The sequence below is a fragment of the Schistocerca serialis genome, chromosome 9 (assembly GCF_023864345.2).
Source record: "Schistocerca serialis cubense isolate TAMUIC-IGC-003099 chromosome 9, iqSchSeri2.2, whole genome shotgun sequence".
Lineage (NCBI taxonomy): Eukaryota > Metazoa > Arthropoda > Insecta > Orthoptera > Acrididae > Schistocerca > Schistocerca serialis.
The window spans coordinates 482,885,700-482,900,912 of record NC_064646.1 but is presented as its reverse complement, the minus strand read 5'-3'; the positions used below and the strand labels follow the sequence as shown (position 1 = coordinate 482,900,912).

The window sequence follows — 15,213 nt, the reverse complement described above, 5'->3', positions numbered from 1 at the left end:
ATGTGGCGGGGAGGGGCAGGTCCCGGGGCCGGAGTCGGCGCCGGAGATGGTGACGGTGACGGTGAAGGCGACGGCGACGATGACGATGACGGTGGCAGTGGCGACGTTGATGGCGAAGGTGACGGGGAGAGCTGGGCGTGGGCAGTGGCCCGACGGGCCACCACCCAAGCTGGAGCTGCAGTGACAGACTGGGGGAGTGGGGGGAAGGGATCAGAACGAGAGGAGCGGGAGGAAGAAGCGGGAGAGGGGGCGACAAAGATAGAGGGTGAAGGGAGAGTGAGGAGAGGTGGAATGGAAGGAGGGGGGGTGGGACTGGGCACACCAAGTTATAGTGGTGGAGGCGGCGGAAGGGGAGGTATAGACAATGGCGGTGGTGGTAGTAGTGACAGTGGTGGTGGGGGCGGACATGACGGGAGAGAGAAACAAGAACGAACAGAACGAAGAGGAGAGGACAGAAACTGGGGACAGACAAAGACGAAGACGGATGAAGACGAAGACGGCCGTAGACCAGGGTCAGGACGGCGGCACCGGATGGCGGCGGCGGGCACCGGACGGCGGCGGCGGCGGCGGCGGCGGCGGCGGCGGCGGCGGCGGCGGCGAGCCCCGGCAGGCGGCGGCGGCGGCGGCGGCGGCGGCGGCGAGCACCGGCAGGCGGCGACCAGGCGGGGGCGGCGAGCCCCGGCAGGCGGCGACGGCGGCGGCGGCTGCAAGGACCGGAAGGCGGCGACCAAGCGGCGGCGGCGGTGACGGCAAGCAGACGACACGGCAGGGATCTTCCACGTCGAAGGCGCACCCTGAGAGTAGCCCAGGCAGTGAAACTCTTCGATGAAGAAGAGAGGGAATCCAACCCTCGAATGACGGGTCGGACATCTGAGAGCGACTTATATATCGTAGAAAGTGGGCGTGACCAGAGTTACACGTGATATGCAGAGATAATCTTTGTCAGAGATAAAACTTAACTATCGATCGTAATCTCGTCACGGATAAAACTGTCTAGCAATTCTGTAGTGGTACTGTTCAAATATCACTAAGTTTCATGGTCTCTTCTTTCCGATTAAAACTATCCCTATGTTTACATATTTCAATTGCTTCTCTACAAAGCCGTGGGTAATAGTTCGTCGTCGTAGATAAAATTTTTGTTTCGGAAAACTTCACTCGATGATTTCCTGACTGAAAAGCGTGTTCTGCTACAGCCGATTTATCTGCTTTTCCTTATCGGCAAAGACTTCTGTGTTCTTTTAACCGTGTATTTACGCTTCTTTTTGTTGTTCCAATATAAACGTGCTCCTCTATCAGCCAGTGGCGTATATAAAATTCCGTGTACATGTGGTAAAGTTTATATTGGAACAACAAAAAGAAGCGTAAATACACGGTTAAAAGAACACAGAAGTCTTTGCCGATTAGGAAAAGCAGATAAATCGGCTGTAGCAGAACACGCTTTTCAGTCGGGAAATCATCGAGTGAAGTTTTCCGAAACAAAAATTTTATCTACGACGACGAACTATTACCCACGGCTTTGTAGAGAAGCAATTGAAATATGTAAACATAGGGATAATTTTAATCGGAAAGAAAAGACCATGAAACTTAGTGATATTTGGACAGTACCACTACAGAATTGCTAGACAGTTTTATCCGTGACGAGATTACGATCGATAGTTAAGTTTTATCTCTGACAAAGATTATCTCTGCATATCATCTGCATATATATCTATACAGACTCAGCATTAACTTTGGTGCAAATGGTTCAAATGGCTCTGAGCACAATGCGACTTAACTTCTGAGGTCGTCAGTCGCCTAGAACTTAGAACTAATTAAACCTAACTAACCCAAGGACATCACACACATCCATGCCCAAGGCAGGATTCGAACCTGCGACCGTAGCGGTCACGCGGTTCCATACTGAAGCGCCTAGAACCGCACGGCCACACCGGCCGGCAATTAACTTTGAGTGAAGGTAACTTGACAGTAGAAGCTCAGTACCGTGGATGGCACAATACACACGATTTTTAATTGTATTGAACGATGATAGAGAGCGTGTTGATTCAACACCATCAAGACCACAAGGTCTTGCAGTTTTCTGCCAGTAGGTGAGTGACGTCAACATCTCCAAGTTCGCAGGCAGTGCCACCTACCTGTGGCAGCGAACCTAATTCTCCGTAGCAGAGCCAACCATATGGAGGCATATAAACGGCCGTTCAGCAGCAAGATTGCTAGTGAATTCGTTTGTCAGATCCTCTGTGTTTGTGCTCTTTGAAGCGTCGTTCATGTGGCGCAGGTTAATTACGAAGTGGGACGTGCTGAGGGGTTTGTCGACCAAAAATTAACGTTTCTTTCAAAACACATTTTTGTTTTCAATTGAAAGGGTACGGTACCACACGACATTGAAAATAGGTTCAACATTCTTCGTTATTCTTGTCAGAACAACATATTTTTTGTAATAATAACTCAATTTCACTTAATACACCGAAGCCAGATATCAGTGTAGGAAATAATGACAATTTATTTATTCAATTGATCACATGTGCACTCCCACAAAATAAATCCCTACATCCAATTTGGTGAGATTTGCGAAATGAATGAATGTATGGTTGTCTGCTAACCGCAGATAGTGAAGGTGCAATATATGATCATCTTTGAGACGGTCCTCTGGTCACCTTTGGTGGAACCAGAGAGATGAAATTTACCTGAGCTTTGAGCACCTGAAATCTGGCTGACCAATACAGTAGCAAGGTGCTCCCCCACCGCGACGGTGCGAGCTGACCTGAAGAACGGCCATGATTTCAGCAGTCTGGCACTGTATCTTGTGTTGGTAAGACCTGTCTTAGGTGTGTTCCGTAAAGACAAAAGAGTGGATAGAATGGTATGCATGTGGAATACTTAAGGGTAGTTTGGTATAATAATTTCTCTATTTCAGGAACTTTTGTGGGGAGAATTAAATGTCAGGCAGGTAATATTAAGGGCATCGTAGTAAGCTTCGGAAGTGACCAACGGTCACAATGAAACCACGTGTAGCAATAAGTTGAAATACTTCCGATTGCTTAACTTAAGCTGAATTACTAGCGTGTGTACTATAAGTTGAAAATATTTAAGAAATGGCGTGTGCAGGACTTCAAATTAGAGACGAGTACTTCCACGTGGTGAGTACTGTGTGAGTCTCAGTCTATGTATGAGACAAAGGACAAAGAGAAGTACTCGTCCATGGTATCAGTTGAGGACTCGCGTGTGTCGTGAATATGTTCTTAATATTACTTTGCGTGTTATGTTTCCGTGTGACGCTTGATTCAAACTATAATACTCTGAGAGAGAAACAAGGTGAGTCAGCTGTCTATCCAGCAACGCCACTTAGCTTGCATTGCACAGGAAGACGTGCATATATCCTCCAGAGTTCGTAGTAGGAAAGGAAAGTTACGAAGTGGGGCAGTGTCGTGTGAAACTGGGATGAATATTAATCGAAGTGGGAAAGCTGAAAGTGATGTGATTATAACGTTGTGACCATTCTTGGTGTTGTATTGTATGTTGCCAGTGTGATGTATTTCATGTAATATAAGTATGTGTGGTTTGCATGGGAGAGTAGCAAGATAGGTTCAGTGGCAGTGGGTTATGCATGTTCCTTTTTGTACCGCACGGTCTGGAGGAAATTTTCGTAATGATGGGTGTGAGAGTCGAACTGTAGGATATAGCAAAAGATCCACCATCCTATCCAGAAAGTGTACTGTAGTATTAGATAATTACGAGACCATAAGATAGAGAATCACCAATGTAAAGCCATGCCCACTGGGCGGAGTTTCTCATGTGCAATTGTTGTACAAAATGTAATGGTGTGTTTAGGTTATAGAATTTATCGAAATAAAAAAGATAGTGAAAAGAAAAAGATTGGTGGCCTTTTCCTTCGAGTAGTATGTTGTCAGGATATCCAGAATTTATAATGTGTGCGCCATCCATATTCAGTGCAATGGCCACGTGTTGATCAAAGTCGTTGGGTAAGAAAGAAAATGTGATATTAGTATGAAGGCTTTCACGACCGGATGACATATCTTCTGGTAAACGTTCTGGGATGTAAGGTCGTGGTCCATGAAACTCTTCAGCTCCTAACGTTTCGTCCAGAGCTGCGCTGGACATCTTCAGAGGGTTGTTTCTCCTCCGGTGAGTCTTGCCGTTGACGGGTCGGACTTTTTTTTCCCTTTATTGTCATTTTGAAACCTGTATTACAGGCAGGCCAGCAGCAGCACACTACGCCGCTCTTGGGCCGCAGAGAAACACAAATAGACAAATGAAGACATTTCGAGAATAAACAGGGTGGACATATAAACGGAGACAAACACTTTTTAAAATACAAGGTGCCAAGATAAAATTGTGCATACACTTGGACACAGACAGAGACGAAAATTGTCACACGTGAACGTAGGTGCACAAAACGAATAACACTGAAGCACTTAAGCACAAAACGACGGCACACACAGAACACGAGGCGTAGATCTCCGGCGCGCTAATGTTCACTAACCGTGTACAAGTCCGGGGACCTGCCAAGAGAGGAGGAGGGGGGGGGGGGTGGGAGAGGGAGAGGGGAGAGCAGATGCCACGGGCAGGGGAGATAGGGGGAAGGGAGGAAGGTGGATGGGAAGCACGGGGGAAGAGGGAAGGAGGGAGGGGATTGGGGAAAAGGAAAGAGAAAGGAGGGAGGGTGCCTAAAGTAAAGGACACAGGAAGAGGGGGGAGGATCAAAGTTGATAGGAGGGGTAGACGGAGGGGAGGAGGCCATCATCAGGGTGGGGGAGCTGGCGGAAGCCACCTTGGGAGAGGGTGTGGAGGGTGGAGAGATGGAGACCGGGAGGGACGTGGGAATACAGGTGCGGCAGCGGGCGGCGGTGGGTGAGGATGGGTGAGACAAGCGAATGAGGAGGATGGAAATTGCGGGAGGTGTACAGGATCTGTATCCTTTCAAGGAAGAGGAGGAGGTGGGGGAAGGGGATGAGATCATACAGGATCCGCGTGGGGGAGGGGAGACAGATGCGATAGGCGAGGCGGAGAGCATGGCGTTCAAGGATTTGGAGGGATTTGTAAAAGGTAGGGGGGGCGGAGATCCAGGCCGGATGGGCGTAACAAAGGATGGGGCGGATGAGGGATTTATAGGTGTGGAGGATGGTGGAGGGGTCCAGACCCCACGTACGGCCGGAAAGGAGTTTGAGGAGATGGAGTCGGGAGTGTGCCTTGGCTTGGATTGTCCGGAGATGGGGAGTCCAGGAGAGGCGACGGTCGAGGGTGACGCCAAGGTACTTAAGGGTGGGAGTGAGGGTGATAGGACGGCCATAGATGGTGAGATAGAAATCAAGGAGGCGGAAGGAAGGGGTGGTTTTGCCTACAACGATCGCCTGGGTTTTGGAGGGATTGACCTTGAGCAACAACTGGTCGCACCAAGCGGTGAACCGGTCAAGATGGGATTGGAGAAGGTGTTGGGAGCGCTGCAGGGTGGGGGCAAGGGCAAGGAAGGCGGTGTCATCGGCAAACTGGAGGAGGTGGACGGGGGGTGACGGCGGCGGCATGTCCGCCGTATACAAAAGGTACAGAAGGGGGGAGAGGACGGAGCCTTGGGGCACACTGGCGGAGGGGAAAAAGGTGTAAGAGTCGGTGTTATGGAGGGTGACGTAGGAAGGACGGTGGGAGAGAAAGGAGTCGATCAGGCAGACGTAGTTAATGGGAAGGGCGAAGGTTTGGAGCTTGAAGAGGAGACCGGAATGCCATACGCAGTCATAAGCGCGTTCGAGGTCCAGGGAGAGGAAGATTGCGGAGCGACGGGAATTAAGCTGGTCGGAAAGGAGATGAGTGAGGTGATGGAGAAGATCGTGGGAAGAGAAGGACGGCCGAAAGTCACACTGGGTAACGGGGAGGAGGCGGTGCTGGCGAAGATGCTGGTGGATGCGGCGGGTGAGGATAGATTCCAGGACCTTGCTGAACACCGAGGTAAGGCTGATGGGATGGTAGGAGGAGACGGCGGACGGCGGTTTGCCAGGTTTAAGGAACATCAGGATACAGGAGGTTTTCCACAGGTCGGGGTAGTAACTGGTGGACAGGACTACATTGTAGAGCCTGCCCAGGATGGAGAGGAAAGAGACAGGAGCTTCACGAAGGTGACGGTAGGTGACACGATCGTGACCAGGAGCGGTGTTGCGTTTTGTGCGGAGTGTAGCAATGAGATCCTGTGTAGTGATAGGGGCATTGAGTCCTGTGTGCGCAATGTTGTCCAAGTACTGGAAACCAGGAGCGAGGGGAGGGACAGAGGTGTCAGTGTGATTGCAGATATCCAAGGAGAAGGTGTAATCGAACTGGGGATCATCGGGGATGGAAAACACATCGGACAGGTAGGAGGCAAAGTGATTGGCCTTAGTAAGGGCATCAGGGAGGGGGTGATCATCATGGAGAAGAGGATAGTAGGGGAAGGGTTTAGTTCCGGTAAGGCGACGGAAGGCTGGCCAGAACTTGGACGAGTTGATAGGTAGGGAAGCATTTAAACCCGTGCATGTCTGTCGCCAGTCCCGGCGTTTCTTAGCCGTGAGCAAATTACAAATGTGTCGCTGGAGTTGCCGGTGGCGTTGTAGTGTGTCCGAGTCACACGTGTGGAGGAAGGCACGATAGAGACGGCGGGATTCACAGAGGAGGAGGACGGCCTGTGGGGGTAAGGTAGGACGGTGGGGGTGGACGGCGACATTAGGGACGTGGGCCTCCACAGCCTCAAAGGTACGCTGGAGAAAGGAGGCGGCATGGGTTACATCGTCAGGGTGGTGGTAGGTGAAAGGGTGACGATCGACCCAGGTGGAGAGGGTAACCTGGTAGGCATTCCAGTTGGCACGGGAATAGTCATGGATGTACTTAGGGGGAGGGTCATATCGAGGGTCAGGGCGGGGGGGACGACCGTCTGAAACGGTAAGGAGGACAGGGAGATGGTCGCTACCAATAGTCCAGGACATCCACCGTTATGCGGCCAAGGAGGTTGGGGGAGGAAAGGATAACATCAGGAGTGGAGTTGGATTTGGAACGGGTGTGCTGGGGGATGGGGATGAGGTCGCCTTGAAGGGAGGAGAGGAACCGATGCCACCGCCGTAACAGGGCGGCGGAACGACTATGGATGTTGAGGTCGGCGGCGATCACGTAGGAGGAGAAGGTACGGTCAATGTGGGAGAGGAATTCGAAGGGAATAGGGGCGTTAGGGCGGACATAGATGGTGGTGCAGGTAACGGTAAGGCCGGGGAAGAAGAGACTAAGGACCAGGTGCTCGGTGGGGTCGGGAAGGAGAGGTTGGTGCCGAACGGGGATCTGGCGGTGGTGACCAATGGCAACTCCGCCATGCGCAATCGGGAGGGTATAATCGGAGTGGTGGAGGAGGTAGGGCGAAGTGTGGACGGTGTGGTGGGGTTGGAGGAAGTTTTCATTGAGGAGGAAGGCATCCACACAGTGGGTGGCAAGGGTGTGCAGGAAGAGGTTCTTGTTGGCGGGAAAGGAGCGGATGTTGTTGAAAAGGATACAGTGCTGACCCGCCATGACAGGAATTTAAACGAGGGTGTCAAGACGGGAGAAGGTGAAATGGGCCTGGTTGTGGGAGTAGGTGGCGTACATTTTGAGTTGGAAAACGGAAGGAGCGGCGAGGGAGATCTGTTGGAGGGTGTGGGGGCGCTGAAAAGGATGGACATTCTGAAGGATGATAGTCAGGAATCGGATGATGTCCTCAGCGGTAGGGGGTGGGCGAAGGGAATTGCCGGGAGGGGTGGGGGCGTCCAGAGGGTGGACGGGAACGGTGAGTTCAGGAGTGGTAGGAGGGGGTCGGGCCTTACATTTCTGGGAGTAGGTAGGATAAGGGAGGTTACAGGTATTACAGGAGGGGGGGGGGGGGGGACTGGAGATTGGGGCACTGCCGTAAAAAGTGGGCTTGCCTACAGTGCGGGCAGGTGCTGGCTGCTGGCGAGGACCGCCGTTGGCGAGGACCGCCGCTGGCGAGGACCACTACTGGCTGCTGGCTGGACTGCTGCACGCCGACGGGCTGGCTGGCTGGCTGGAACCTGCAACACCTATCACTTCGATTGGTACCAGAACAGCACAAATCGAAGGGCGATATTCAACCGAATTACCGCCGGAGATGGACGGGTCGGACGTCTGAGAGCGACTTATATATCGTAGAAAGTGGGCGTGACCAGAGTTACACGTGATATGCAGAGATAATCTTTGTCAGAGATAAAACTTAACTATCGATCGTAATCTCGTCACGGATAAAACTGTCTAGCAATTCTGTAGTGGTACTGTCCAAATATCACTAAGTTTCATGGTCTCTTCTTTCCGATTAAAATTATCCCTATGTTTATATATTTCAATTGCTTCTCTACAAAGCCGTGGGTAATAGTTCGTCGTCGTAGATAAAATTTTTGTTTCGAAAACTTCACTTGATGATTTCCTGACGGAAAAGCGTGTTCTGCTACAGCCGATTTATCTGCTTTTACTAATCGGTAAAGACTTCTGTGTTCTTTTAACCGTGTATTTACGCTTCTTTTTGTTGTTCCAATATAAACTTTACCACATGTACACGGAATTTTATATACGCCACTGGCTGATAGAGGAGCACGTTTATATTGGAACAACAAAAAGAAGCGTAAATACACGGTTAAAAGAACACAGAAGTCTTTGCCGATTAGGAAAAGCAGATAAATCGACTGTAGCAGAACACGCTTTTCAGTCAGGAAATCATCGGGTGAAGTTTACCGAAACAAAAATTTTATCTACGACGACGAACTATTACCCACGGCTTTGTAGAGAAGCAATTGAAATATATAAACATAGGGATAGTTTTAATCGGAAAGAAGAGACTATGAAACTTAGTGATATTTGGACAGTACCACTACAGAATTGCTAGACAGTTTTATCCGTGACGATATTACGATCGATAATTAAGTTTTATCTTTGACAAAGTTTATCTCTGCATATCACGTGTAACTCTGGTCACGCCCACTTTCTACGATATATAAGTCGCTCTCGGATGTCAAAACCCTGACCAGAGAGCACCAATCACTACAATCCATCGCCAATTCAGGCGTTAGTCATATGAACCCATACGCAAACATACACTTACATCATCATCGCCGCCGCCTCCACTAACATCATCTACCCAGGGGAAAAACGACCCCTAACTATTACCGTATAACCCCCGAATCCGCACCACCAAGGACCAATTCGAAAGACAGAGCGTTTTCAAGGACGCTGGTTCTTCATACACAACATAGGTATAGACCCAGCCATTTCACTTTCGACCCGTCAGTCGGCAAGACTCACCGGAGGAGAAACACCCCTCTGAAGATGTTCAGCGCAGCTCTGGACGAAACGTTAGGAGCTTAAGAGTTTCATGGACCACGACCTTACATCCCGGACGGTTTACCAGAAGAAAATGTGGTATTGCCAGTGCGTAGTGAACAGTCAGAGTTGTGTAAATTACTAATAGTCAGATGTGCGTTATCCGTTTCCGTTGCGTAATGTTCAAACATGAGAATAATTTGTAGCTTAATTGTGAGTACTAGTGCTCATAATCAGTCATAGAATATGAATAAATCCACTCGCTTGGCAGACCACTCATCTTGCAGGCCTGACTGCTTGATGCCACAGTATGAGCAAGGCATGTGGGTGCCTCTCACAATGAAGCTCTGACTGCCAACGTTACAACTAGTGTCATCATTAAAAATTGCAAAATTCTGAAAAGGTAGTTTGTTACATGTGTAATCCTGAAGGACAGTTACTGAATACTTAACCCCAATAAATACATTAAACATTGAATATACCACAAAGAAACTTTAATGCGTTAACATTATAAACAACCAGCTTTCTTTCAAATTTCACTAAAAGACATTTGGTCTGAACACAGCTTGGCAATATCCAATTTATGAATGGAATAATTCCGCACGCTATTTTCGCCCCTATTAGGCACCTTGAACTTCCAGGTACTCTTACGACGACCTCTATCCTCTGGCAGAAACTTACACGATGCAGGATGAAAGAACGTTAATTTTAATGCCTTTAAATGTTTTATAAAAACGGAATTATCCTACAATTTGTCCCACTGCTGAAGGTGACGTACTCAGTCTAGAAGTGATCGCGTAATTAATACAAAATAATTCCAACAAAACTTCTAAAAGTGACCCTTTAATGATTACCAAATAATTCAAGGAACAATCGCGAAAGCGTCACGGAGATTCTCAAAAATGGCTCAAATGGCTCTGAGCACTATGGGACTTAACATCTATGGTCATCAGTCTCCTAGAACAGAACTAGTTAAACCTAACTAACCTAAGGACACAACACCCAGTCATCACGAGGCAGAGAAAATCCCTGACCCCGCAGGGAATCGAACCCGGGAACCCGGGCACGGGAAGCGAGAACGCTACCGCACGACCACGAGTTGCGGACGGAGACTCTCAACCAAGGCAACTGGCAGACTAAAATGGAGTCGTTTTGCATCACGATGCGGTTAAGCGTTAAAATTCCGAGTTCGTACGTTTCTAGGAGAAACAACGAACGTTGATCCTCCTACGTATAGTTCTCGAAGAGGCCGTCAAGACAGAACTACAGACCTTCCATCACCCCACGGAACTCCTGCAGGTAGAACAAGGAAGAGACGAAGTGACATTGTTGCACAAAGTACCCTTCGCCACGCAACATCAAGTCGCCTGCGGGGTGTCGGTGTATATGTAGAAGGGACAACCAAATGAAAACCAGACAGATGAGAAAAAGTAAGTAAGTTGGTTATTGTTTCAAAAGTAGTCTACACGTACATAAGACACTCCGCAAGCCACCGCGCGGTGCGTGATGAAGGATATGCTGTACCATTACTATTCACTGTTCCACTCACAGACAGAACGAGGGAAAAACGACTGTATGCCTCCATACGAGCTCTAGTTTCTCGTAACTCATCCTCGTGGTCCTTACGTGCGACGTATGTTGGTGGGAGTAGAATCGTTCGGCAGTCAGCTTCAAATACCGACTCAATAGTGTTCTTCGAAAAGAACGTCGCCTTTCCTCCAGGGATTCCCATTTGAGTTCCCGAAGCATCTCCGTAATACTTGAATATTAGTCCAACCCACCGGTAACAAATCTAGCAGACCGCCTCCGAACTATGTCTCTTCCTTTAATCCGACCTGTTACGGATCCCAAACACTGGAGCAGCACTCCCGGTAAACCGAAGTCGACCATTCGCCTTCACTACCAGAATCCTCACATGCTAATTGCATTTCATATCGCTTGGCAACATTACGGCCAGATATCTAAACAACGTGACTGCGTCATGCAACTCACTGCTAGTGCTGCATCCGAACATTACAGGTCTGTTCTTCCTACTCATCCGCATTAACTTACATTTTCCGACATTTAGAGCCAGCTGCCATTCATCACACCAACTACAAATTTGTCATATTATATCTTCCTACAATATCTCAACCTCGGCACTTTACTGACTCCACAGCATCATCAGCAAACAACCGTAGATTGCTGCCCACCCCGTCCTCCAAATCATTTATGTATATAGAGAACACCAACGGTCTTAACACACTTCCCTGAAGCACTCCTGGCGACACCCATGTCTCTGAAAGCCGTAACTGTTAATAGATTTACCCATTTACCCCACTGTGAAACAAGACGGTTAATGACTTCGTGGAAAAATGTCTGGAGTTGCCTACGGAACAATGGTTATAGCCGGGCACGCACCTCTTCAGCCGAAGCAAATCGAAGCCCACAAATACCTCAGGGCTTCAAAAATGTGGAAATTGCATGGGGAAAGACCGGGACTGTATGGAGAATGTGTAAGGCCTTCATAGCGAACCTTCTGAAGCGTAGCCGAAACAACCTGCGGACAAATTCGCCGCTCACATGTTGACAAGGCCCTTTAGACTACGCTGGGAAGCCCTTACATATGCTCTATCCCAGTGGTAGATAACATAATCCCTACCGCCCACTAATGGGCGTTCCAGGTACCATGGAGGGCAGTAGGCGGCAGTGGTTTTAAAAGAATTTCATTAACTTTCCAAAAAATTTTGACATAGAGTACACTGAAGAGCCAAAGAAGCTGGTATTCCTGTCTAATATCGTGTACGGCCCCAGCGAGTTCGTGGAAGTGGTGCAGCGCCACGTAGCATGGACTCGGCTAATGCCTGAGGTAGTGCTGGAGAGAAATCATTGATCCTGCAGGGCTGTCCATAAATCCGTGAGAGTACGAGGGTGGAGATTTCTTCCGAAAGGCGCGTTGTAAGCCATCCCAGATCTATTCATGTCTGGGGAGTTTTGTGGCTAGCGGAAGAGTTTAAACTCTGTTCCTGGAGCCACTCTGTAGCAATTCTTGACGTGTGGGGTATCACATTGTCATGCTGGAAACACCCAAGTCCATCGGGATGCACAGTGGTCATGAACGGCTGTAAGTGATCCGAGAGGATCCTTATGTTAGAGTCGTATCAGTATCAGGGGTCCCACTTTAACTGCACACGCCCCACACCATTACAGAGCCACAGAGCCTCCACCAGCTTGAACAGTCCCCTGTTGACATGCAGGGTCCATGGATTCATGAAGTTCTCTCCATACCCGTATACGTCCATCCACTCGATACAATTTGAAACGAGACTCGTCCGACCAGACAACATGTTTCCAGTCATCAATACTTCAATGTCGATGATGACAGGCCCAGACGAGGCGTAAAGCTTTGTGTCGTGCGGTCACCAAGGGTACATGAGTGGGCCTTCCGCTCCGAAAGCCCATATCTATGATGTTTCGTTGAAAGGCTCGCACGCTTACACTTTCTGATGACCCAGCATTGAAATCTGCAGCAATTTGCTGAAGGGTTGCACTTCTGTCACTTTGATCGATTCTCTTCAGTCGTCGTTGGTCGCGTTCTTGCAGGATCTTTGTCCATCCGCATCGATGTCGGAGACCTGATGTTTTACCGGATTCCTAATATTCACGATACTCTCGTGAAATGGTCTTACGGGAAAATCCCCACTTCATCGCTACATCGGAGATTCTGTATCCCATCGCTCGCGAGCCGACTATAACACCACGTTCAAAATCACTTAAATCTTGATAACTGTCATTGTAGCGTCATTAACCGATCTAACAACCGCGTCAGACACTTGTCATATATAGGCGTTGCCGACCGCAACGCCGTATTTTTCCTGTTTACATATCTCTCTATTTGAATACGCATACCTATACCAGTTTCTTTGGCACTTCCGAGTGTGCCGTAAGTAATTATTATGTATGCTTTAACTAGCCCTAAATCTGTCTCATTTTTTTTGTACAAGTAATTTCACTGCTTTATAAATTACCATTACTGTGGAAACGGTGGGCCGTTAAATTGTACTTCTAATAGAGATGCAGAAGTTGGCGGTTGGTAAAAAAGATTGACTACCCTTGACCTGTATAGCCCCGATCGATCCAAAAGCGATTTCCATGTTTTTGAAGCCGTGAAGAAAGACATTCGTGGCCGTCGATTTGCCTCGGACAAAGAGTAGAATCAAGGTTCCATAGGCAAACGCAAACATTTTTCAACGAAGGCAGTTTTGGAATAATTATCAGGTTATATAGTAGGCGAGCCAACGGCCTTGCCGCAGTGGTAACACCGGTTCCCGTTAGATCAGCGAAGTTAAGCGCTGTCGGGTTGGGCTAGCACTTGGATGGGTGACCATCCGGTCTGCCGAGCGCTGTTGGCAAGTGCGGTGCACTCAGCCCTTGTGAGGCAAACTGAGGAGCTGCTTGATTGAGGAGTTGCGGCTCCGGCCTCGGAAACTGACATACGGCTGGGAGGGTGGTGTGCTGACCACATGCCCCTCCATATCCGCATCGAGTGACGCCTGTGGGATGAGGATGACACGGCGGCCAGTCGGTACCGTTGGGCCTTCATGGCCTCTTCGGCTGGAGTTCAGTGTTTATGTACGAGGGGCGTTCAAAAAGTAATGCAACAAATTTTTTTCTCGGCCAATTTCAACTGAAAAAATGCGGAATTTGTTTCATGAAGTTCCTATAGGAGACAGCGCTATACAGATTTGTTGGTTGATTTGGGGGAAAACAGCGTGTTAATCGGTCTCATCGGGTTAGGGAAGGATGGGGAAGGAAGTCTGACCTGCCCATCCCAGCCTTTGCCTGGCGCGATTTAGGGAAATCACGGGAAACCTAAACAGGATGGCCGGGCGCGGATCTGAACCGTCGTCTTCCCGAATGCGAGTCCAGTGTGCTAACCACTGCCCACCTTGCTCGGTAGCGCTATGTAGAGCCTTCCTATTAGCCTCTGTAACTGAGGTACGTTCCCAGAAGAAGAACTGTCATTGCGTTTCTTTTGGCGGAAAATCAGAGCATTGCAGATATTCATAAGCGCTTGCAGAGTGTCTACAGAGACTTGGCAGTGAGGAAAAGCACAGTGTGATTACGAAAGCTTTCCCGGCGTAATAATTGATAATATTCTTCCCGGGTGTGCAGTCGGATCATAACGTCATCTCGACACAATATTTCAGCGGTCCAACGCGTTCCAACGCCTTCTTCAGGTGAGTGTGCTGGTACACGATCTCGCCGGAAACGACTTCTCAGCGCAAGCGGCGGCCCGTGTATAGACCGCATAAGGCCCACAACGCAAGCGCGAGAAGGTGCCGTAACTGTCCTCTAGCATCTGTTCTTGGCCCTCACGTCGGTAAATGTGAACATCACATCCCCAATTCTACGGTATTTATTTAGAGATTGAAGTCCTTGTCTCTTAGTCCCTGGGATTTGCTTGTGAGTTTTGCTGTCACGTCGCTATTTACCCGGGTTCCTCTGGAAGAATCCTTGCAATTAATTAGTGAGAAACTGGATGAGGAAACAACCAAGCTTTGTCGCCATGTGTTGGCGTCGATGTACTTTTTATTCAATGACAAATATGTTGAACAGACTGATCGAGTGGCTATGGGGAGCCCATTGTCCCCAATAGTCTCCAATCTTTTTATGGAGGACATTGCGCTGAAGACGGCGTCTTTAAAACCAACCTGTTTCTGGAGGTACGTCGACGATACTTTTATGGTGTGGCCTCGTGGGAGAGAAGCTCTTAACCGCCTCCTAGATCATTTTAATTCCCTGCATCCTAGCATCAAATTTACCATGGAGGTGGAAATTGATGGAAGGCTTCCGTGTGTACAGAAAGGATGATGGGACACAGTGTTTATCGAAAGCCTACGCACA

General features: G+C 48.9%; 1 pseudogene; it reads left to right on the top strand.

Annotated features, from left to right (window-relative positions):
* Positions 1 to 13,600: 13,600 nt before the first annotated feature.
* LOC126420226 (5S ribosomal RNA) lies at positions 13,601 to 13,718 on the top strand (annotated as a pseudogene).
* The last annotated feature ends 1,495 nt before the right edge of the window (positions 13,719 to 15,213 follow it).